This window comes from Anastrepha obliqua, chromosome 3, assembly GCF_027943255.1.
Source record: "Anastrepha obliqua isolate idAnaObli1 chromosome 3, idAnaObli1_1.0, whole genome shotgun sequence".
In the NCBI taxonomy this organism is placed as follows: domain Eukaryota; kingdom Metazoa; phylum Arthropoda; class Insecta; order Diptera; family Tephritidae; genus Anastrepha; species Anastrepha obliqua.
Genome location: NC_072894.1, coordinates 90143708 through 90168013, shown reverse-complemented (window position 1 = coordinate 90168013; position 24306 = coordinate 90143708). Strand labels below are relative to the sequence as shown.

The 24306-nt window shown below is 35.3% G+C and overlaps 1 protein-coding gene across 6 annotated transcripts in view; it reads right to left on the bottom strand.

The window, feature by feature from the left end:
• LOC129240221 (ecdysone-induced protein 74EF-like) overlaps positions 1-24306 on the bottom strand; it is a 175096-nt gene that overhangs the window by 110760 nt on the left and 40030 nt on the right. For all 6 annotated transcript variants that reach the window (XM_054875877.1, XM_054875875.1, XM_054875882.1 and 3 more), the window contains one exon: positions 8430-9018. The gene's annotated coding sequence lies outside the window, so the exon portion shown is untranslated. The remainder of the gene's footprint in view (positions 1-8429; positions 9019-24306) is intronic.

Sequence of the window (24306 nt, the reverse complement as noted above, 5' to 3'; positions counted from 1 at the left end):
AAAACCGACCACAAATTTTCGATGACGTTCAAATCCGATGATTGTGCAGGAGTTTCAGCACCGTGGGGCATTTACATATATACAAGGTGGAGTCCAAAATAAACAAGACCTGCGTCATAAAAATGCTTTTGATGGCGTCATCTTTTTAATGAGTTAGTGGGTTGGAAGTTACATCCCTAGCTGACTTCCAGTAAAAGCTTGTTGATATTCGGTTCAGTGGAAGAGAAGTTATTGCGTCTAAAGTGTCACTATGTTTGTGTGATCGGTACAAAAATAAGTTAAATCATTGAATTGTTCGTAAAATCATCGGTGCAAAAATGAGTTTCGAAAAAAGAGCTAATATAAAATTTTGTTTAAAATCGGTAAAACGTTTACCGAAACATTTGAATTAATGAAAAAAGTTTACAGCGGTGATTGTCTATCTCGTGCCAGAGTTCATGACTGGTTTACACATTTCAGAGATGGTTGTGAGGACATAAATGACAATGAACACACGAGCCGCCCAAAATCAGTAGTCACCGAAAACTCCATAGAAATTGTTCGTAAATCTATCAAAAATGAACCAAAATTATTGTTGAAATTCATGGAATTGGAATTGAATATCTGCAAAACATCGATTTATCGTACTTTAACTGATTATTTGGGCTTACGAAAGGTCTCTGCACGTTTCATGTTTCATTCCGCACAAGTTAATTGAGGACCAAAAATTGCACAGAATTCAACATTGGAAAGACCTCATCATTAGTCATGAAAGGACAACGTTTTGCATCCATAGCGGCCATCCAAAAGGCTTGTACCAACATCCTGAAGGACGTTCCGGTCAATGATCTGAAACACTCTTTTTTTTAGATCGCGCAAAACATTGTATCGATGCCAGAGAGGACTATTTTGAATAAATAAACTCGAAGTTATCAGAACAAAGTTCCTGGCGTTTCTACTTTAGCTCACTCTTGTTTATTTTGGGTGAAGTCCAAGTATAAGTATTAACGATGTTTGTATTATTTGTGCTTAGAGTCGTTCTCTTGATAAAAGCGAAAGTTATCTTCAATTTATAATTCTCTAGCGCTTATAACAAAATTTACTTGCAGAAGTTTTAAATAAACATATTTGGTCTTTGTTTCTTCGCTAAAGGTCAAATTTCCAACTCCAAATAAGTTTATGTTTACCTCGTCAGCAAAAAATACGGTCCTTAATATTTCTGGGGTTCTATTTAATACATGGCCTGAAAAATCCCAGGCTTAACATATAGATGCCACTACTTTTATTGCATTCACCTTTTTCCAGTTAATACTAACCTTAAAAAGACAGCTGTTCAAACTTCGTGATATTCTATTCATTTGTTCGTTAATTATTTTAAAAACAATGCATCAAAAAAAATTTTATGTTTTAATTTTACACTGGTTTTTGATGGGAAAAATACCGTTCAAGCACAGCAATGGCTTGAAAAGTGTTATGGGAACTCCGCTCCATTAGAAACAACAATAAAACGTTCAAATGAAGCGGTAACACCAGAAAACATCAAAAAAATTTAAAAACTCGTTTTGAAAAATCGAAAAGGGAAGTTGCGTGAGTTAGGTGATATCGTAAAGATATCAAAAGAACGTGTTGGCCTTATATTGCATACGTAGATATTTGATTATGAGAAAGCTTCTATTCAAAGTGGGTGCCGCATTTGCTCACTGTTGACCAAAAACAATGTATCACAAGTCAATCAAAACAATGGCAAAACTACAAAATGAGCTTCGAATTGCTTCCGCATCCATCGTATTCACCAGATTTGGCTTCCCGTGACTACTGGCTGTTCGTAGGCCTAAAAAATGATCGAATGAAGAGGTTATCGCTGGGACCTATTTTGAGGCAAAAGATAAATCGTTGTACAAAAGTGGTATTGAAATATTAGAGCGTCGCTGGAATGATTGCGTTGTTCTTCATGAAAATTACAGTAATGAATAAAGCTAATTTTGACCAAAAAAGACGTGTTTAGATGGTCACGCGCAAGCTACAATCTCTTACTTCTATTCCTTGTACTTACGAATGTTTTATTACGGGCTAATCTACCATTTAAATTGGCTTCCCTCAGTATTTTTCGCACAGTTTATCAAATAAGATGTGAGTGACTGTATTTATATAATTCGCGCTAACACCCTTGAGATTGTCCTACAAATGGAGAGAGTTTTAAGCTGACTGCCGACTTCCGCAGATATTTTTTTGGGAAAAAGAGTTTGGTTGATGTGTAGTTGGTTTTCGTTTAAATCTGTTAAAATACGACCGAGTCATTAAAACCTTTTGATTTGAATTGCAAATTTTGGAGGGATGTATGTAGATTCATCCGTCTTCACTAACTGATTAAACAAATTTTTTGGAGTTTCATGCAGACGCAATTATTAAGACTTCCTTGTACAAATTTCAAAACAATAAAAGCAATTACTTTAATAATATAATATATACTTGTACATGCACATATAAAATAATAATATTATTAGAGATGCATGTATGCATGCATGTATACAAATGTCTACATATTTATATTTCACTGTTAACTAATTACTGCCAGTACTACAAACATACTCATAAATCCACCTCGTAAATCCATAATTCAATTAATACCTGGAAGTTCTCACAGACAGTGCAAAGAGAGTGCATACCTACATTCAAACATATTTACATATGTACGCACATATGAAAAACTAAATAGAGAAAAGAAGTAAATTGAAATATGACTTAAGTATGTAAGCATATGTTTGAGTGCACAAGAAATCACACCCCTTTCATGGAGAATATTGTCGGCCTGTTGAATCATCGACGACGACCTGTATGAGTAATAGTAATTCCATAAAGACAAAAGTGCCAACAACAACTTTCAATAGGCTTGATGAGAAGTGGTGAAGTCTGATTAGGATGCTGAAACGTGGCAATACGCGAGCCAGTAAGTTTGTCGAAATTGGACATGAATAACAGTATATACAAAAATCAACAAACAATTACGCTTGAAACAACAACAAATTCAAACGCAAATAAAGAAAAGCAATGGGAAAATAGAAGAAAATAAAACAAAATATAGAAAATATAGCTGTGTCGACCAGTGTAATTCGAAGCCCCTTTCTTCCGGAATCTTAGAGTTCAATAACTCCGAAATGAAATTACAACTGCCCTGCATAGATTACATGGCATAAAACCGAGTAGTGCGCAGTGTTGCGCTGGTACAGACGCAAGCGCAGACGTATACGTAGACGCCAACAGCTCACAAACAGCCTTGCCACAGCGACAACTAGCTGCCACTTCTGCAAATGTTGCTAGCAGCGGTGTAGCGTCGTTGAAAGAAAAACTTCAACTGCAACATCGAAAACCAGATAAACCGAGGAAAACACTTTACATAACATGTTATTGAACTATGGAAAATAAAAACAACCAGTCACAATAATAATATTATTGTTGTTGTTGTTGTGGTTGTTTCTGCTGCTGCTGCTGCCGCTGCTATTTCTATTGCTAACTTCATTTAGTCGGCAACACACAATGCAAGTTAATGCGAGGTACGGTGGTGCAATCGTACAGGAGGATATAGAGGGGTTAGGCGATGGAGCCATTGCACAGGCGAATACGGCTGAGCCAAATTCATTATAAGTGAAAGTCGGTTTGTTGCTGCAGTTCGTTAACATTGAACTACGTGAGTTGGTGAGCTGAGCTGAACAGAGCCGAAACGAGTCGAGTGGGCTGCCTCATGAATTGTAGGCAATGAATTGCAACAAAACAAGACAACATTCATAGCAAAACAGCATTAGCAACAACAACGGACTGCAGAGGAAAGCAAAAGGCAAAACTGCATATGCAATAACAAAAACAATTGCAAAAATACAAACAATGCCTGCATTAGGAACAACAACGCACCGAAAGGCACGACAATCGAACGACCAACCATTGACTTCTTTTATTTTTCCACTATTGCTATGTTGTCGGCAATATATAGCGAAATAGCGAAATGCAACGCCCGATGAAGATGCCGCCAACAACGACGGCGTCGTCGACGAAGCCAACGATAGCGAAAAGCGAAATGTGCAACTACTTTCAGCGACCATCATTTGGTCGGGGCCGTTGAGGGGTGTGTGGCGAAGTGGTTTTTCCACAAAACGCATACGTTGCAGCAGGCTCGATGGCAATCGTTGCATTGAAGCGCACTAGTAGTTGTCTAGCAAGTATCTAATGCCACTGCCACCAGCACAGCAAAAAATACTACATATAGAAATACTAATAATTAGCGGCAGCAACAGCAACAGCAAAATCAACAATAACAACAACTACAACAAAGCCGTACCAGTCTTCTTCAGTCTTGCCTACGAATAGGCAACAAACAACCATTACGACAATGTTGCCAACACATTGTGAAATATCTCACATCACTTTTAATGATTACATAATTCTTTAAAAATTAATAATACGCATGGAAACTATCCCGCTTCGTCATATTGCGAATAAAATGTATCTTTTAGATTTAATAACAAAAGGATCGGGACATCGCAATGACTCTATTAATTTAATACATATATAAAATTATTATTTTATTGACAGATTTTAAATATATTGAGGAGAGGGCAAACATTTTTAATAACACGAATTCTGATCACTTTATTATGATTTTAGAAATGAACCACGTTATGAAGATAAATTACACTTAAAGTCGCGTATATAATACGAGTAACTATAAAAGAAAAATTTTAAAAGTAAAAAAAAAAACATAATATTTTTAATAATTTATCTAAACGTATTTTTTTCGTCTTTGGGTTGTTTGTCGGTGAGTGTTGCGTTGTTTGTTACTCAGCATGAGTTTCTGAAAAATAACTTCAACGATCCGTTGTCACGTCTTATGAAACAATTTTATTGTATTTCTAAAGGAATAGGCTCCCTCATTTTCCTTTCGGAATTCATTTCGTTTTCGGGTCAAAGATATCAATTATTACCTTAGTGCAAGGGTTGTTTTAAAAACATTTCATGTTTCTTGAGATAGAACAAGCTTTATCCGATCTTACCTTATATATTGTATATATATCTATATACATGTAATTATATACATATAATTGCCACGTACACCCTTTTTGGGTGTTTGGCCGAGCTCCTCCTTATATTTGTGGCGTGCGTCTTGATGTTGCTCCACAAATGGAGGGACATACAGTTTCAAGTGGACTCCGATCAGCAGCTATTTTTATGAGGAGCTTTTTCATGGCAGAAATATACTCGGAGGTTTGCCATTGCCTGTCGAGGGGCGACCGCTATTAGAAAAAAACTTTTTCTTCATTTTGGTGTTTCACGGAGATTCGAACCTATATTCTTCGAATTCCGAATGGTGATCACGCGCCAAACATTTGGCTACGGCGGCCGATTATATAATTCGATAGTAAATTGTTCTTGTTTCGATAGTAATTGATAGTTTTGCAATAATGGACTGAATGGAAATAAGTAACTGGATAGCAAAATGAAAATCCGGTTCCTCACGAAGTACCTACTAAATTTTTGTAAGTATTGCAATATCCTGGAATACCAAGTTTGTATTTGACAACGTTTTCGGGCAATAGTTTCCATTTAATGAGATTTTGCGTATACTGACGTATATATTTGTGGGTAAGCGTTTTAGATACATGCCACATATAAGCATGGATGAAATTTTGACGGAATAATTCTAGGTAATGTAATGTAGAGTAATTTCGAAAATATATGTAAAACTGAATAAACTTTTAGAACTTTTGAGGAACTTTTAAAATGAAATCTTTGTTATTTTAACGAAAAACTAAATTTACCAAAAATTTCCTCGAAGAAAATAAATATTATAAAAATTTTTGGGATTATAATTTGGACTTTATTCAATGTTTAATCTAAAGAGACGCGTGAACATTTTCATGTGATATTAACACACACAAATTTTGTTAAAGAACGGCACTCCGGACGCCAATCTTCTTAAAAATATTTGAAACCACTGTACTTAGGTACTCAAGGAAAAGATTACGTAAGACAAAGTTGGACAAAGGCTCGATGCCCTCTGTGAACATTAAATAACAATAAACAGGCTTTCCTGATAACTGTCACCCCTGGGCATGTTATTATAAATACCCGAGTATATTTCTGCCTTGAAAAAGTATTTCATTAAGCACCAAATGTAGGTGCGCTTTGTATAATAACATCAGGACGAACACCCCAATTTGAAGGAGAAGATCGACCAAAAACATCTACGCAATAGAGGATGTACGCGCCAATACCATACAAAATATAATATTTACTATACATGCTTAAAATGCTTATATCCACATTCTTAACAACCAAAACGAAATTACATGAGCATACCCTATGATCAGAAAGTATCGGGAATGTTTAATTTAAACGAACCGGGTACGTGGGAAGAGATCCATATTTTTTTCTTATGTTGGTGGGGCTGTAAGACACACCTCTGCCACTTTTTAGCGCCATCGGATCATTAGTGTCTGCCTGGCCGGCCGGAAATGTGGGCAAACAATTCTTGGATTTTTCATGATGATAACGCGCCATCGCACCGAGCCCAAATTGTGCTGGATTATTTGACCAAACACAAAGTATTCACCGTATATACTTGATATGGCCGCGTGCGACTCCTTTTTGCTTCCAAGTCACTTGCCACTTCGTGCAAATAGATTTCTGTCAATAGAGGAGATCAAAGAGAATGCGACGAAGGAGCTGAAGGCCATCCCTTCGTATGGAGGACTGAGTTAAACGTTGGCACATGTATGTTGCTTCAGACGGGTCATATTTTGAAGGAGATAAAATAAATTTGCCTGAAATTTAATTCTGTTTCCGGAACTTTCAGGTCATAGGGTATTCTATTTTAACTATTGGGCGTAGGGCCCGCGTTCGAAAGTCATTGTGGACATGAAGAAACAAATGATATAAAAGTTTTTTTTTAATAGCAGTCACCCCTCGGTAGGCAATGACAAACCTCCGTAAAAGCCACGAAAAATCTCGTTATAAAAAGTATCTGCCGTTCGGAGGCGGCATCAAACTGTAGGCCCCTCCATTTATCCAACATCAAGATGCATACCATAAATTGGAGGAGGAGCACGGCCAAACACCAACAAAAGATGTACGCTCAATCGTATAATATGTATGTATAAATATATTATATATACGTAATAAATATAGGGCGGATTTAAATAGAAAAATTTTCGAGTGATTAAGATGCGATTGATGCGATGATTATTAAAACTTTTTCAGTGAAAACCTATTTCAAATTCAATTAAGGTTGGCAATACTGATTGTCACGAAGTTATGGCACCGACCACTATGACAGTGGCCATATTTATTATTTTTGTTATTGCTGGTTACGTTTTGCAGCCTGTGGTCAATGTGACGCCGGGAACTCGTTTCCATTTTGTTACTCAATCTCTAGTCAAACTCTTGTTTGATTATATACAAAAGTTTTTTTTTACTCTTGTTATATAGTTTGTTCACTTTTATCTTTTTTAATAGCAAAAATTTGAAATTTCCAGCTGAAACATGTTTGCGCCAGTGTTGGAGATTTTCTTTACTTGCACCCAAACTCTCCTGCTCGCTAATAACGCCACTTAACTCACTGTAGCCACACAGTCGGGGAATAAAATATATGTACATGTGTGGCTCACGAGTTATAGCAATGATCGTGAAAATCCGAAAGAAAATGAAAATGTGCATATGGAATAGTGAGGAAACAACAAACAAAAGAGTGTATATTTGGCTAAACCAGACATTTCCCTTTTAACGTCAGTTATAAAGCACATACATACATACACACACAACTACATAAGCAGATAGTAGTAGACTATACGGAGAAGCAAATAGATCCAATGGCGTTGAAATGCTGCAAAATAATATGGATACTGGATTTTCATGCAGTTCTATTCATACATGAAGCTTCGAAATTCACATAAATTATTTAAAATTATGAACATCTAATTTGAAAACGTCATATTTAAAATCATTTTTTGTACATTCAAGGCCAAAGGCTATTCCGTTTTAACCATGGCTTGCACTTGAATATACCCCAATGCGCAAGTCAAGAGTGATGGGGTAGCCTCGAAAAACACGCGCAGCCTTATGTACACACATATTTACGTTAAAGTAGGTGTGCGCCACAATGCGAAGGCCCTGACACTCAGTTGAGCTCAAGAACTATTCAAACCAAATGCGTTTTATATACAAACTTACATACATATCTACATTTTATTACATATAGATAGATGTATGAACGTATATACATACGTACGAGTATATGCAGCGGATAAACATTTGTTAAAATTAATTCCGATTAATTATTCTATCGACCAAAAGAACTAACGTGCGATTTGTGTTCAGTTATCTATATAGAAGATATTCCAATGAATTACAAAAAGATTCAATTTAACTCATTAATTTTACAAGCAAAATGTCGGTATACTCACCTTCTGTTGAATTAAAATTATTGTTATACGCGTTGAAGGTTTTTTTGTTATTGTTTCTTTAAATGAAGGCAGTGTTGGATAATATGTTTTACTAGTCTTTAAACGATATGGTAATTTTATTTTACAATGCTGTTTATTCATTATCAGTTAATCAGTCGTTTAAAAGTGGTTTCCCATTGTATTTTATATTTCTTTTATTACCGTTATTTTTTGTTTTTGTGTGCTTTCCTTTCCTCTTCCGTATTTTATAACTTTAAATCTGCAATCTGCCCTTAACTGCCTGTACATTTCTCATACCTTCCGGAACCACGAAAGCACACAGTCAAAAACTCGATTTTCTCTGTCTCCTTTGAGTTTTGATATCAATTTTCTAGTTTGAAAAATTTAGAGTATTTTTTTGTTTTTAAATTATAGTTATTGGTTCTTTTATTTATTTTTATCACTGCTATGCTGGCCTCTTTATTTTGCATCGAATTCCATGAATATGTAAAGTCTTTCCATTAACATCCACAAACCCCACCTTAGTTCTTCGGGGACGCATTTATAGAAGTTTGTATAACCCAGCATTGAAGCGCGAGCTCATTGGAAACTGTAAAGAAAAGAAAATGTACATATGTAAAATGATGTAAATATTTACAAGTGAGATATAAAATGTGATACATATGTTTTTATAATATTTTTGATTAATGAACTCTACGTACAATTCGTATCGTATCGGAATTCAGACAGCAGTGACTACTAATTACTAAATGTCTACTGATGTTGTCTACTGAAGACTCGCCTAAATACCTGTACGTAGTTAACATTTTTCCAAAATATTCCAAATATACGTACGGACCTACATACATATGTACATACAGTGTCGGGCAAAACATATTGGTCTGACAAATATTATTCTGAATATAATAAATTTATTTAAAAATAGTAGTATAAATAGTTCTTTTAACATAAATAATAGTAGAATTTATGTCACTCCATGTTGATCAAAAAGTTCGCGGAATATATTCAGAAAACTCAATTTACAAGTTTATTTCTTTAAAGTACTCCATCAACTGCAACGCACTTATGCCAGCGTTTGATCCAACTCTCGAAACATTTCTGGAACTCTATTTTCGGTATAACATCAGAACCGTCTTCAATTTTTCCCTTATTTTTGTTTGACTGTTAAAACGTGTGTGCATCGCTTTCTTTTTTGACTGAAAATTTTGACGTAATTTTTATGGTCTTCCTCATTCGGCGCTCTCCACCCACTCGCCTTTTGTCTGGACCGCGTGCCGTGCTCATAAACTCACGTCTCGTTTCCAATAATCCTGTCCCTTTTTTGCTTGATATAACTTTGCAGCAACAAATTTCCCAATTCCCTATTTTTAAAACTGTAAAAAATCGAAAGCACTTGCAAAGGAAGATATACCTAAGACGGTATAACTTTTACGAAGGTCAAGCAATGGCGATACAATTTTGGTAAGAATGTTAATCACAGATGTGGAAACCAAACAAAAAAAAAACCGAACTCAAATCAGTTGACTTAAATCGTCACCTGGCGGTTATCATTCATAATTAATTTTCCAATCGAATTGAATGTTTGTTTATAGCAATAACTGCTTTTTACTAGATTTTTAAGCAAATATTAAAAAAATCGAGCTTCATCAAATAAACTCTTACTAAGAATACTAAAACGCACAAATAACGCTATTTTCGTGGTCTGCTATGATAAATTGCGACGAGTCCAATATGTTTTGTTGTGCAATTTTTCGCAGTTTTGTTTGTTTTAAATTCGTAAAACAAAATATAAAAACTTCATTTCATTTGTTCCTTTGTTTCATTTTATTTGCTATGTTTTTAAATGTATATGGTAATAAAAATATATTAATACTTAGTTCAAATGTTTTGCCCGAAGCTGTGTGTATTTACTTCAACATATTCGGCCTTTTTCTCCATTCATTTTATCGATTGCCACGTATTCAAGGCAAAATATTTACATAGGGGCCCATGTAGCTATCATTATTGGCAGCCTTATAACAACTAATAATACCTAAATGATTTCTGAACATCGGTATATATGTATATATTGGCATCTTGGAGGAATCAAAGCAATTCAAGTAAGTAATATGTGAAATATTCCATGCCATAACCAAGATGAAAACTTACTCTCCGATTACACTGATCCACAAAAATTAACTTTTAATTTGCCCCTCGCACTTTTTTAGTAGTTTTTAATTTATTTTGACTAACTATGGTGACCGCTGTAGGGCTCGGATTCTATTTGCGCACAAAACGTCAAATGGTAGAAAAGGCTTTTCCTAAAGCGGTCTCGCCTCGGTAGGCAATTGCAAACCGCCGAGTGTATTTCGGGTGTAGAAAAAATATAACAAACATATTTTTGTAGTAGCAACTTTGTACTTAAAACAAAAATCTGAGATTTCACTTGAACTAAAACTTAACACTACGTTTTTTAAAATAAATTTATAATTTACCATGCTGAGTTCCGCATTCTGGCCAGCTAATGCGAAGTTTCGCCCTTTTCAAAATATTCAAAAAGAAGATCCTCGTAAGAACAAAGTCTAGTAAAGTAGCCTTATTTAAAGATTTGAAAATTAGTTTTGGAATCCCTAGTAAAGAAGCCTTATTTAAAGATTTGAAAACTTATTTTCAGAATATGATTGGCATTCGCAGTAAGTCTGAAATTCCACGTGCTGAGTGCTCATTGGATCTTTGATGTCATAATTTTTGTTAAAACATGGCTAAGAATGAAGAACTTTTTAATTCAAACCACTACAACATCATTCGTAAAGACCGAATAATAGGTATTTGCGGAAAGTGTTGATTTTCCTCTATCATTCGGAAAAAACGGCGGCTGAAGCGCATCGAGAGCTACAAAAAGTTCATGGTTTAAGTGAAACAACGGGCCGATATTGGTTCCGTCGCTTCAAAGACGGTGATTTTAATGTTGACGAGCGTCCGCATGAAGGAAGGCCAAAAACCCTTGAAGACGCTGAATTGGAGGCATTGCTCAATGAGGATCCGTGTCAAACGCAAGAAGAGCTTGCTTCAGTATTAGGAGCTACCCGCCAATCCATTTCCAAGTGATTGCATGCTTTGGGAATGATTCAGAAACAGGGGACTTGGGTTCCTTATGAGTTAAAACCAAGGGATGTTGCACGTCGTTTTTTCGCCTGTGAACAACTGCTCCAGCGGCAAAAAAGGAAGGGGTTTCATCATCGCGTCGTGACGGGTGGTGAAAAATGGATTCATTACAGCAATCCAAAGAAAAGAAAGTCATGGGGACTGCCCATTGCCCGGCCATGCTTCTACGTCGTCGTCCCGGCCGAATATTCACGCTGCGAATGTTATGCTATGTATTTGGTGGGACTAAGTTCGTGTTATTTATTATAAACTGATACAACCAAGCGAAACCATCACTGGAGATCGATATAGACTTCAATTGATGCGATTGAACCGAGCACTGCGCGAGAAGCGGCCGCAATACGCGGAGAGGCATGAAAAAGTGATTCTACAACATGACAACGCTCGGCCTGACGTTGTCAAACCCGTTAAAACCTACCTGGAAACACTGAAATGGGAAATCCTACCCCACTCGCCATATTCTCTAGATATTGCGCCGTCCGATTATCACCTGTTCCGATCAATGGCACATGGTCTAGCTGACCAGCAGTTCCTATTCATATGAAGACATAAAAAAATGGCTTTATCCGTGGATAGCCTCAAAGATGAACAGTTTTACCTAGACGGTATACGAAATGATTCACTTATAACCATTTTTTCAGAATAAAGTTGTATTTTCATAAAAAAAACAGCAAGAGCTTAGTTGTGCACCTAATATAAGTATACAGTTGTGTATCTACATCAAAAGTTCTTCCGGTTTTGATTCCGTTTTTCTATTCGCCGCATACATTTCGCCAAATAGTAATTTTGAAATCTATAAAGCTCATACTGAATATATGTCTCTCTTGCTCAAAATCGAGTTGATGATAATCATATATTATATGTATGTATTTTTGGGGGATTTTAATCTTCCGAATATTCTACGCTCTTTTTCTGATAATTTTGCCAGGTTTGGTCTAATTCCAACCAATGTTACAACATCCATTGAATCATATTTCATTGGTAATCACTTGAGTTTGGATCTATGTAGTTCCAATTAATTGCTTCGAAAACAAACTGTATAGAATTCTCGATCTGAATTTCGTTACAGGTAGTCTTAATTTTTCTATCTCCCAACGCCATCTTCCTTTCTACCCTCTGAAAGGAGCCATGTTTCAGTGTGAGCTGAAATTTATGAAGTTCAGCAAACCTTTCAATCATAATTATAAGAATAATTATTCTTCGAGCGACTTCTCTGGGCTCGATGATACATAAGGTGTTATTAATTGCTGACTGCATTAGTATTTTAAATCAAGACAGTTGGAAATACGCTTCTCAAATGTACCCTAAATAAAAAAATGGCGCAGAAATTTCCATGATATACACGTAACTTAAAAAACTTAAGAATCTACTTAATAAATTTTACAAAAACTTCAAAAAATTGAGAACCAACATGTTTGCATAAAATATCAGCATTACCAGCATCAAAGAACTCAATTGTCTAAATAAACTTCTTTACCGCAGTTACATACTTCCTGTTGAGAATAATATAATATTATATTAAGACGAGCCAGAAGGCTTGTACCAACTGCGCCAGTGTACCAACTGTTGATCGTTTGGGTGAAACAAGTTGTGAACTCTCCTTTTGAGTTGGCTTATTTATTCGGCCAGTTTTTTCAATCAAACTTTGTCGAAGCAATGGTGAATTTCCCCAATATGGCCAGTTTTCATCTTTAAATTTTGTCTCTCTACTGAGGACATCTTTGATTTAATATTAGCTTTGAAACCCTCACCTCAGACTGATGGAGACAGGCGTTTGGCAATTTTCTTTAAAAAGCACCCAACCATTGTAATTCCACAAAAAAATATCTTTAAAAAACCACTATCAACCGAAATATTCATTGATCATTGCGATGTGCGTACCTATAGACCGATTTCTAAGCTGTTGACTATTTCCTAATTATTCGGGCTGTTACTATATGAAAGCAAGATTATACTTTATATACAGGTAGATTCACAGTTTCCAAGGTGGATATTTTCAGTGAATATTGTATTGAATAATTTTTGTCTGGACTGGAAATAGATTGCACCTATACTGATTTTTTCCAAAGCTTTTAACACAGCGTCGCATAAAATTCACTCGGTTTCCTTGGTTAAAATAACAACAAGTTTCTACCAAATACAAACACAGGGTTTACAGGTTTTAGGTTTGAGAGAATTGCCAACTGTTTCCACTGGTTATTTGATGGAAATTGTGTAAGTACTCATATATTTATATTTTAGTAGCCAATAAATGTCTTGAGACTGACAAGTTACTGGCAAGAGGGGGATCTGCCATGAATAACGCTCTTGCAGAATCGGTACTCACACCATTAGGTGCAGTCAAGAGCACAATTTCCCTAAAATACCTCCGAATCGCAGACTGTAGGTGGAAAGTGCAGACGAAATGCAAAATTAGCAGAACGTTATGGCCCACCTACAATCTCAAGCAATCGTCGGCATTAATAAGAATGAAACGACGGGACGCCTGGAGACTAACGGCAGTCCTAACTGGCTTCTGGTCTATCGGAGAACAAGCAGCCAAAATGGGTATCCCTCACAATACATACTGCCACAGTTGCAAACAACCGGAGAAAAAGGAGACAATCTTCCATTTCCTCTGTGAATGCCCTGCCTTATGGAAGGACAGAATGTTAACTCTGGGCCAACCGCTGTTCGAGAATCTCGAACAACTATCTGGCTTAGACGTTAACAACCTAATAAGGTTCCTTAACCGCACAGACTGGATATAGTTATGCTGTAAATAACCGTTAAACAAGTTGGTAACGAGGATGTGGCAACAAAATGGTGCGGAAGCGCTAGTTGGATTCTGGAAGAATCACCACTTTAACCAACCAACCAACCAACAAGTTAGAAGACATTGTTGCCATATTTCGATACAAATGCCATAACAAAAGAGAAAGAGTCATATTAATGGACACTATTGCCACCATGTGGCCGCCGTAGCCGAATGGGTTGGTGCGTGATCACCATTCGGAACTCACAGAGAAAACGTTGGTTCGAATCTCGGTGAAACCAAAATTAATAAAAAAAACATTTTTCTAATAGCGGTCGCCCCTCGGCAGGGAATGGCAAACCTCCGAGTGTATTTCTGCCATGAAAAAGCTCCTCATAAAAATATTTGCCGTTCGGAGTCGGCTTGAAACTGTAGGTCCCTTCATTTGTGGAACCGCATCAAAACGCCCACCACAAATAGGAGGAGGAGATCGGCCAAACACCCAAAAAGGGTGTACGCGCCAATTATATATATATATATATATTGCCACCATGTAATATTAAAATGCATGCAAATCCGACACAAACGCTCTGCGACAGGTTCTACAATACACCCAACATTTGCAGTTGAGCTCAACCACTCTCACCAGTCATTTCTTTCTTTTCATACTAGCTGATACCAATTGATGGTAAGTCATCTCCACTTCTAGTTTTTGACGCCATTAAGAGCACTCCTCTGTTAACATCAGCAGATACCGCATCGAATAATGTTCGTCGTTGGAGTGTTATCAATTTCAAATAATGAATAGCATCATTTTATATAAAAATAGTTTACCCTACTTCAGGTAGGTTTTCAAGTTGGCACTACTTTTTTCGTAGATGGTCTTTTTGACAGTTGTCACTTGATTTATGCTCAGTTTGGTTTGCCATTTCATAATGAATAAACTTACACGTGAACAACGTTTGCAAATCGTGTAAATTTATTACGAAAGAAAATTTTGTTCAGCGATGAAGCTCACTTTTGGTTGAATGGGTATGTCAATAAGCAAAATTGTCGCATTTGGAGTGAACATAATCCACAAGCCATTGCTGAGACGCCGTTACATCCTCAAAAAGTTACTGTTTGGTGTGCTCTATGGGCAGAGGGAATCATTGGTCCATATTTCTTTAAAAATGAAGCCGGCCAAAATGTTACAGTCAATGGAGAGCGCTATAGAGCCATGATTAATGACTTTTTCGTGCCTGAATTGGACGATGTTGATGTGGACGACCTTTGGTTCCAACAAGACGGCGCTACATGCCATACAGCCAACGCAACAATCGATTTATTGAAGGAAACTTTTGGTGAGCGCATTATCTCGCGCCGTGGACCTGTGGCGTGGCCTCCAAGATCGTGCGATATAACACCGCTGGACTATTTCTTGTGGGGCTATGTGAAGTCGCTTGTCTACGCAGATAAGCCCGAGACGATTGACGTCTTGGAAGAGAATATTCGGCGCGTTATTGCTGACATACGGCCCCAATTGCTGCAAAAAGTGGTCGAAAATTGGGTCTCTCGGCTGGAATTTATTCGAGCCAGCCGCGGCGGCCACTTGCCCGAAATCATTTTTAAACCATAATGGCAAACCCTTATCTTTATAATAAAGCTAAATTCTTGGCCATAACATTAAATTATATACGTTTTATTTCATCTTGAAAACCTAACCTCAATACCAATACCTAATATATCAGACCCATTTTGTGATTTTCTTGTATTTGGAAATCTATTTCCAAAGTGGGTAGATTTTTGCATTATTTAGAAACATGTAACTCTTCAACTTTTCCACCGGGAAGCTGCACTAGGTGGCGCAGGGAACGCAACTTGTATTTCAGAAACCTATTATGTATATAGGAAATATTATTAAATTAAAATTGTTTACGAAAATGATAGGTACGAACATAACATATATAGTATACTTATAGCGAGGTAATATATATTATAACAACTTCATATTTATGGAGCGATCAGCTAAATAAAAGACGCAATAAGACTAAACTAAACATAATTTTTTTCTGTCACGCTGTTTTTGAGACATCGCCAAACGAAACTTTCAGCATAAACGAAAGATAGCAAATCTAATTTCTTTAAATTTGATATATTCTATGTATATATATCTTGTTTAGTCGATTTAAGCATTCTCCAGATACTACAAATTTGTATGATCTTTTGTTTTTTAATTCAAAATCGTTATTTAGTTCATGGTTTGCTTTTGTATTGCTGTAACATAGTTTTATTAACGACATACATATGCACATTAGTACATTATGATATCCTGATAATTTGTGATTGGTTGACTGCTACATTAATGGCTTTAAAGTCAAACAAAGCAAAATATTAAAAAAACAATATAATTTAACCATGCATCACATTCAAATTGCTTTTGGAAACCAAATGATAAAATTGTGGTAAAAGAAAAAATAGGAGTGTACGTAAATTAATAATTTTTTTCCGTTACCTAAGAACAAAACGTCCCGAGAATTCCACTCTACTCAATAGCTAAGTGCAGTCAGTTTAATTATTCTTAGCCTTTTTTATTTTTGCCTTTTATATTTTACACTTCATTCTTTGTTATTGTTTGATCCGAGTGTGCGTTTATGAATAACGTGTCGTCACTTATTTGACAGTACTATATTTTCATTGTTGTTGTCAAGCTCCTCAATAGTAAAAGCTTTGTAGGAATATAAATGCACATATTCTTAGTTATATTCATACATACATAATACTAATATAATGTACATGGATTTGGTCTATCAAATTAAAATATTCAACATGTATATACATCTACATACATATATGTGTATATATAAACATGTATGTATATACAATACATATACATATGTGTATTTACATGTATTTAAATACACGCATACCTATGTGCATAATGCGTCCGCGAACTTTAATGTGTTTCCTTTATTCTCATTAACATACATATGTATATAGTTTAATTGGTTTGCAAAGTATTCTCAACAAAAGTGTTTACTAGCGTTGTGACTTAAAGCTCTTTCGGTACGAATTGAAATTTCTTATGCTTACGCACACCGATTCGGTGTTATTAGTAGGTAGTTTCTAGTACGAAAATACGAAATAATGAATAGGCGCGCATGTTTTGAATGGAAGCTCATTCGATTTCTCATGCGTATACATGTATGTATGTATACCTGTACATATCTATATATAATATAATATATAAAAAAGCTAACTAAGCGGCGGGTTATGGGTAAAGCGAGTAATGCTTCATGCTTGTAATCTGGCAGGCGGTGTAGCGAAAGGTGCAGTGAGAGGCGATAATAATATTTACGTAAATTCGCATGTATCTTCTTGTGTACCCATGCACTTATACGTTCATTTGTATGTGAGTGTGAATGTATGCGTACTGGTGCCCGCATTAGCCGCATGCATTGGGATGACCTTCCCACACTGTCACGGCTATTTAAAAAGCTTCGGATATATCATACGTTGTACATGTTTGTACACACACATACATACCATACTCGCGAGTGTATATGTGCGCCGATATGAGTATAGTTGCGGACAAGAGTAACGTATACAAGCCGGGACCAAAAACCAAGATTTTACTGACGAGAAGGGGGCTGACTCAGGGCCTGACTGACTTACGAAAAGGCTAACTAGCTTGCTGAGGTATACTGTCATGCTCACTTTCAGGCGTGTGCTTACTTATACAACATATTTTAAACTGTTTTTGCCTGTACATATGTTATGTATATGTAGAATTTGGCTAATAAAGAACAGGCTAGCATAAACGTATACAATCATGCGATTATATGAAAATATGCGCTCGTTTATGTGAACAGATTCAATAAATGACATTTGAAACTAAATGCATGTATGTAAGTACGTACATGCATAGAAACGAATAGTGCTGAAATACCCAAGCATTCAACTCAATATGTTGATTGATTACTACAATTGTACTTACGCAGCAAGTAATTTCGCCAAAAAATCAAAAATGCGTGTACATAAGTACATGCATACGCAAAAAACCCGCAAGCTTAACTTATGGAATTTTTTTATTTGTTATATTTTTTGGCTGCAAAGCACCTGCCATCAATGCCACTGCCACTGTCAGTGCCACTGAAAGGTACATTCACTTAGCGAGCGTAAAAAACAGACCCCAAAGGGTTGAAGAAGCAGGGGACCGAAGCATCAGCAGGATGACCGCCACCAACTCGAATCGGCCGTTCAACTCAAGCAGAGCTCAAAGCTTTTATTTATTTTTGACAATTTGACTTGCAATATTGCATACAAACATCCAAAACAGGTAAATACAACAAAAACCACATTTTTGAAGGCGGAAGCAGTTTCAACTGCAATGTGTATCAACTATGATAACGTATACGAGTATGTATGACTTATATTCGTAAATTTTATTGGAACAACTGTAGCCGATTATTTCATCGTGCCTTCAATCGTAGATCCATAATTATTACTCATAAATATATATGTTATACATCGCATTTTATGTTTCTACTATGTATATATATGTAGTCATATGTGACTATTTTTAATAATTTAATGCTTTGGAAGTGCTAACGATATGCGAACAAATTATTTGCTATTTTAGTTTAGTTCAAATAGTAAAAAGAGACTGCGAAATTCAACCTCTATATGAGCTTTGCTTATTTATAACATTTTCAGAACTCGTTTTTAAAATTTTTCTTGAAAACCGTAAATGTTTGGCCGAGCTTACTCCTAAAAGTAATTCCAATATTGAATTGGAAGAGATTAATTTCGAAATTCAAATAATGAATTATATTTATTTTAAGCCCATTTCTATGCCAAAATATTCTAGCATCGTTTGAAACGCACAGCTGCTAAAGGAGAAATAGTTGGTGTTGGGCTTTCATCACCACAAAAGAATTGTCAAAGCCATGTTTGCAAAGAAATAGAATAAGTCAATACGAAAATACGAATTTTTATTAGATTATTATTATTAGAAATACTTCCATCCATTGCGCCGAATTCTTGAACACCACATGGCAAAAAATAGAGTCAAGAATGTCAAGAAAAGTATGAGCTCAGAACTGTTTTGAAAAGTACAGACAAACATCTACTGTTAGTTGTTTTGAACGATTAGTTATTTGTCTAAGATCCTTAACAAATAATGCACCTATGAAAAGATTCCTTCAATATATTCACTTCAATTAATACGAAATAGAATTTTTGCCGCCACTGCTAAAATATTTAAAATTTTCCAAAACGCTGTGGTTGGTCTAATTTGAACTCATAAATAGGAAAATATTCCTCACTTCAGCAAGGAATTCTCCTATTCAATAAATTAGCAATTTATATCCATGCCCGGCGCAGCCCTTTAATTTCTTTTCTTGTAGAGTGATACAAATTTGAAAGATTCTTATGCTTCAAATTTGGCACATTATTAATATCGCTGTAGCTGAACAATTTTAGATTTCGACGCTTAACAGGCTTAAATCGATCGGTATATCAAGCGGACTGCGTCACTCATGCTGCCAGATGAGTGTTAGGAAATTGTTAAAAATATTATTACTATTATACAATGTGTCAGCGGCCTGCTGAGACCAAACATCTACAAGGCTAACTCACTTTTGAGCACACTTCTTAGGTAAATTAAAAAAAATATTCAAAATTTGTAAACGCTACTCAAGTGCAAGTCTATGTATTGTGAAATGTCAAACAACACCGTGCGTGACGAGTTTCAAACTCCGGCCATGAAACATCAAATGATAAATGAAATATTTTCTAATAGCGGTCACCCCTCGGTAGGCAATGGAAAACATTCGAGAGTATTTCTGCGATGAAAAGGCTCCTCATAAACAATCAACTGCCATTCGAAGGTGGCATAAACCGGTAGGTTCCCCCCATTCGTGGAACAGAGACCGCCTCGAACGTGGTGTTGAGTTACTACCATTCGGTAGTGCCTGAGATCGAAACCCGCTATGGGTATGGGCATCAAAATTATAGGAAATTATATAGCGATCACCTCTTGGCAGGCAATGGCTACTTATAAGTTCCTCCATTTGTGCAACAATATCAAGATACACAACAAATCGGAAAAGCGATAAATCTCACGCCACCTACATATTCTTATCCTTTAAATCCTCTCTTGACATTAAGTGCAATTGGCAATATTGACTGAGTGTTTGAAGTTTCATCTTCTCATAACGATCATCTGCTAAGATGTTATATTATATTTTTGTATCTAATAGTTACTTTTGATAAAAAATGTCAACCAACAGTGAACTGGTTAGGAGGAGCCGTAAGTTATTAATTTTTGCACAATCAACCAAACATTATTATGTGGAAGAAATGTTTCTTCGTATTAGGCAACAATATTTTATTTCGCAAAAAGCAAATCGAACATTTCATATGGTACTCCTGGTGCTTGAGGCCAATGCGCTTTAGAACAAAAACATTTGTGTTCACGAGGCAAAACCGCGTACTTTCAGATCCGACAGTAAATGCTAAGATGTAACGAAAAATGTAAAAGGTCGAACAGAGGGGGGTTCGACCAAAAACAAAAAATATTTTTCGAAATTACCTTGCAAAAACACCCCAGGCTCAGGGGTGTACGGTAACCTTTTTTCGGTACGGTTTAATGTACATTGTAAACACGTACAATTATGAGCATTCGGGAGGATCGATTTGTAATGCTTAAAGCATAGTTGTATGTTTTTACAATGCATTAACTTGGGCAAGTGCAAAGGTTTCTTATACACTTATCTTAACTCACACGAGTTTTTCATCTTCGGCGACTCCTGTAAAATTGTCTGCTTGAAATTTTCGTGGAACATTTTAACATTTTACAAAAATAAATCCTCCCTAAATTCTACCTTAGAAGACTGTAGGACAGAAATTATATTTGAATTCGTTTTATAGATAATATTTTCTTTAGAGTATTCGCACTTTCGCCCAAAATTTTAAAACTTTAACCTTCCTTAAAAAAACTCAGACACTCTGTACCGCTCGTGCTGAGTAATCTGCGTTGCACAGTGTAATTATTACGCTATCATTCGAGATGTTATACCCAAAACCGAAATATGCTGCGAATTGTTTAATAATCGGAACGGAAAATTCGGTCGGACAGTAATAATAACCGATTTTAATACAATAGTATCGATTTTAATAAAAAGCGATTTGGTAATATACAAGGTGGTAAAATAATGTTACTGGTTAAAATAAAACCTTAAAAATAACATAAATAAAAATTCAGTTTTAGACCGTATAGCAAAATTTACGGAATTTATCTACAAATTATATTTTTGGGCAGAATTAGGTGCACTTATGCCCGATTATATGAAAAGAACCTTATAAATCAAAGTTCAACTTTGAAAAAATCCACAACAATTTAACAAACTCAAAAAAAGTGTTATAAAAATTTTCATATAAAGTGCATCTGAGGTTTTCTAAAGATTCTGATTAAAAAGTTAATTTTTGTTCATATTTTTATAAACAAATATATATATATTTAACAAACAAAAATTTAGAATTAAAAATAATGCGAATATGGTAGAAAGATCAAGTGACTTAATTATCTGAGCATAAGTGTAGGTACAGTATTAATTTATTTATAAAATTGTATTTTTTGAAAGAAGTGTTTTTATGTTTACAACAAAAAATTTTGGCTACATTTCCGAATTCGAAAGAGTGTTTTCAGTTTCGCTAGTGACTATGCACCTATGTGTATATATTTGTACGTGTCATACAAACGTTTACAATGGGGGAAGAATAAACTCCCAACTACCATAACGACGCACATTTGTTCAACACTTTCTTTGTTCTCTAAAGATTGCAATTGCGACATCTCGTTATTAAAAGATCACACATGAACATACTTATATGAAAATGTTCAAGTAAATACATATGTATGTATGTGTAAACGTAGCTAAATAAATTCACACTATATGCTTTGAGCTGCATTCTTTTTGTTGAGCTAAATATGTATGCATGTACATATATCGATTTTTCAATAGTCCTAAAACGTCTTTGGTAAATACAAATTCATTTGCTTCATTATGCCATGTTTTTGCTAACAAATTTGTCAACATGTCGTTTGAGATTTTGCTTTTTTATTGAAAATTAGCCAAATAACTCTCTGTTTTGAAGACATAGAGTAGTTCTAAAATCTTTATTACTTTATTTAATATAATCCATTATATTTACATTACTTTTGTTATATTGTTATTATTATTGTATGTATGTGTATAGGTGCACTCTGTTTCGAACGTGTGGCTACGCGTAAATGAAGCTAACTGAAACGCAGCTAGACCTCAAGGTCGTTTCGCCTAAAACTTTTTTAGACTTTTTAATAACAACTTAACCAGAAATAGCTGATGGCGACAGCTTGAAAAATATGGCTAGAATGAACGTGAAAACGTATGTAACTATTTGCCTTACTCCTTAGCCAACGAATAAAAAATTGTTAATGGAATAGAATAGAATAAAATAAAATATACCAAAACAAAAAAAATTTTATAAATTAAACAAAAATTAAATTAATTTAAAATAAAAATATATAATAATTTCCACATTTAAATAAAAAAGATAAAAGACACACACATGCATATGTACCTGTGTACATTCAAATAAGTATACATGTATTTACGTTTTTTTGCTTATTGAATACATTCTTGTGAGTGTGTCGGAAATAAAAAAACTATAATAAACTGTAAATTTCAAATAAAACAATAAGTATTATACGCAACCTTCAACAGTCTAATACATTAAAAATCCCCTTACTTTACCCCTTCGAGTAGCACCTGTGCTAAGTAGAAGTAGCATTAGAAAATACAAAGCACGCTTGCGTTCAATATTCAAGCAATAGAGTCAATTCACAGTAGTTGTAGCTATAGTAGTCGCATTCGTGGTCGCAATCGCTGCCGCAGTCGCAGTCACAGTCTCAGTCATAGTTAAATTCACATTCAGTCATATGCGTTTCAGGAAGTAAACATTTCAAGGATTGACTCATTAAAAAGTCGAATGCGAATGTGAAAACAAAAACGTTTCGAACGACGTCGACAACGATGGCCGGCAACAACAACGGCAAACGAATAACAAGCGCTTCGTAGCAGTGACGGTGACGGCCGCCACAATCGACAAATGGCGATGCCAACGAAGGCAGCGAAATAACCGTGCGTTAGAGAGTAAGACGACCCAGTAGAAATTCATTATAACAAGATTCAGTTATTTAAACATAATATTTTCGGAGTATTGACATGTACTCATTTGTACAAAACTTTATCTTATTCTTCAAATACTTGATTCGTCTAGAACCCCATTAAACAATAATAAAAGAATACCGTCTATGATTTGGACCATTAAAAGTTGCACTTTTAAGAAAAAATAAATAACAGATTGCCAATTAATGCATAGTTTATATACATATCCAAAGCTGTAGGTTTATATATATATTTATCTTACCTCATAAACTCGTATTTGTAACAAGTGTAACAAAATAAATAGTTATGGTAAATAGGGTTGGCTTTGACATAGAGACAACCGATTTTGGGTGTAAAGGTGACACCGTTGGAAAGCTGAGTCTTCCCCTCTCCAAATAAGATATATTCACTTTTAGCTACCGGAAGCTTATAGTTTTCGGGTTATTTTAAGTTAAAGTTTTTTAATTTCTTAACCACACAACACCACCTCCCTATTAAGATAATTTATATAATATTATTTAGCTTTAATTACAATATTATTTACAAACTGTTTAATAAAATATGATTATAAACTAACCTTAATTTTTACTTCGCCAAGTAGCACAAATTGTTCGAATTTGGCAGCAAACGAACGCGGGTATATTTCGCGGATAATATACATACATATACATATATATAAAACCATTTGTTGAACAGCATCAAGACGCACATCACAAATTAGAAAAGAAGCTTGCCCAATCTACTAACAAAGCAAAATTTCGATAATCCGAGTTAATGAATGCATTGGTTCACATTAGCAGATAGATTC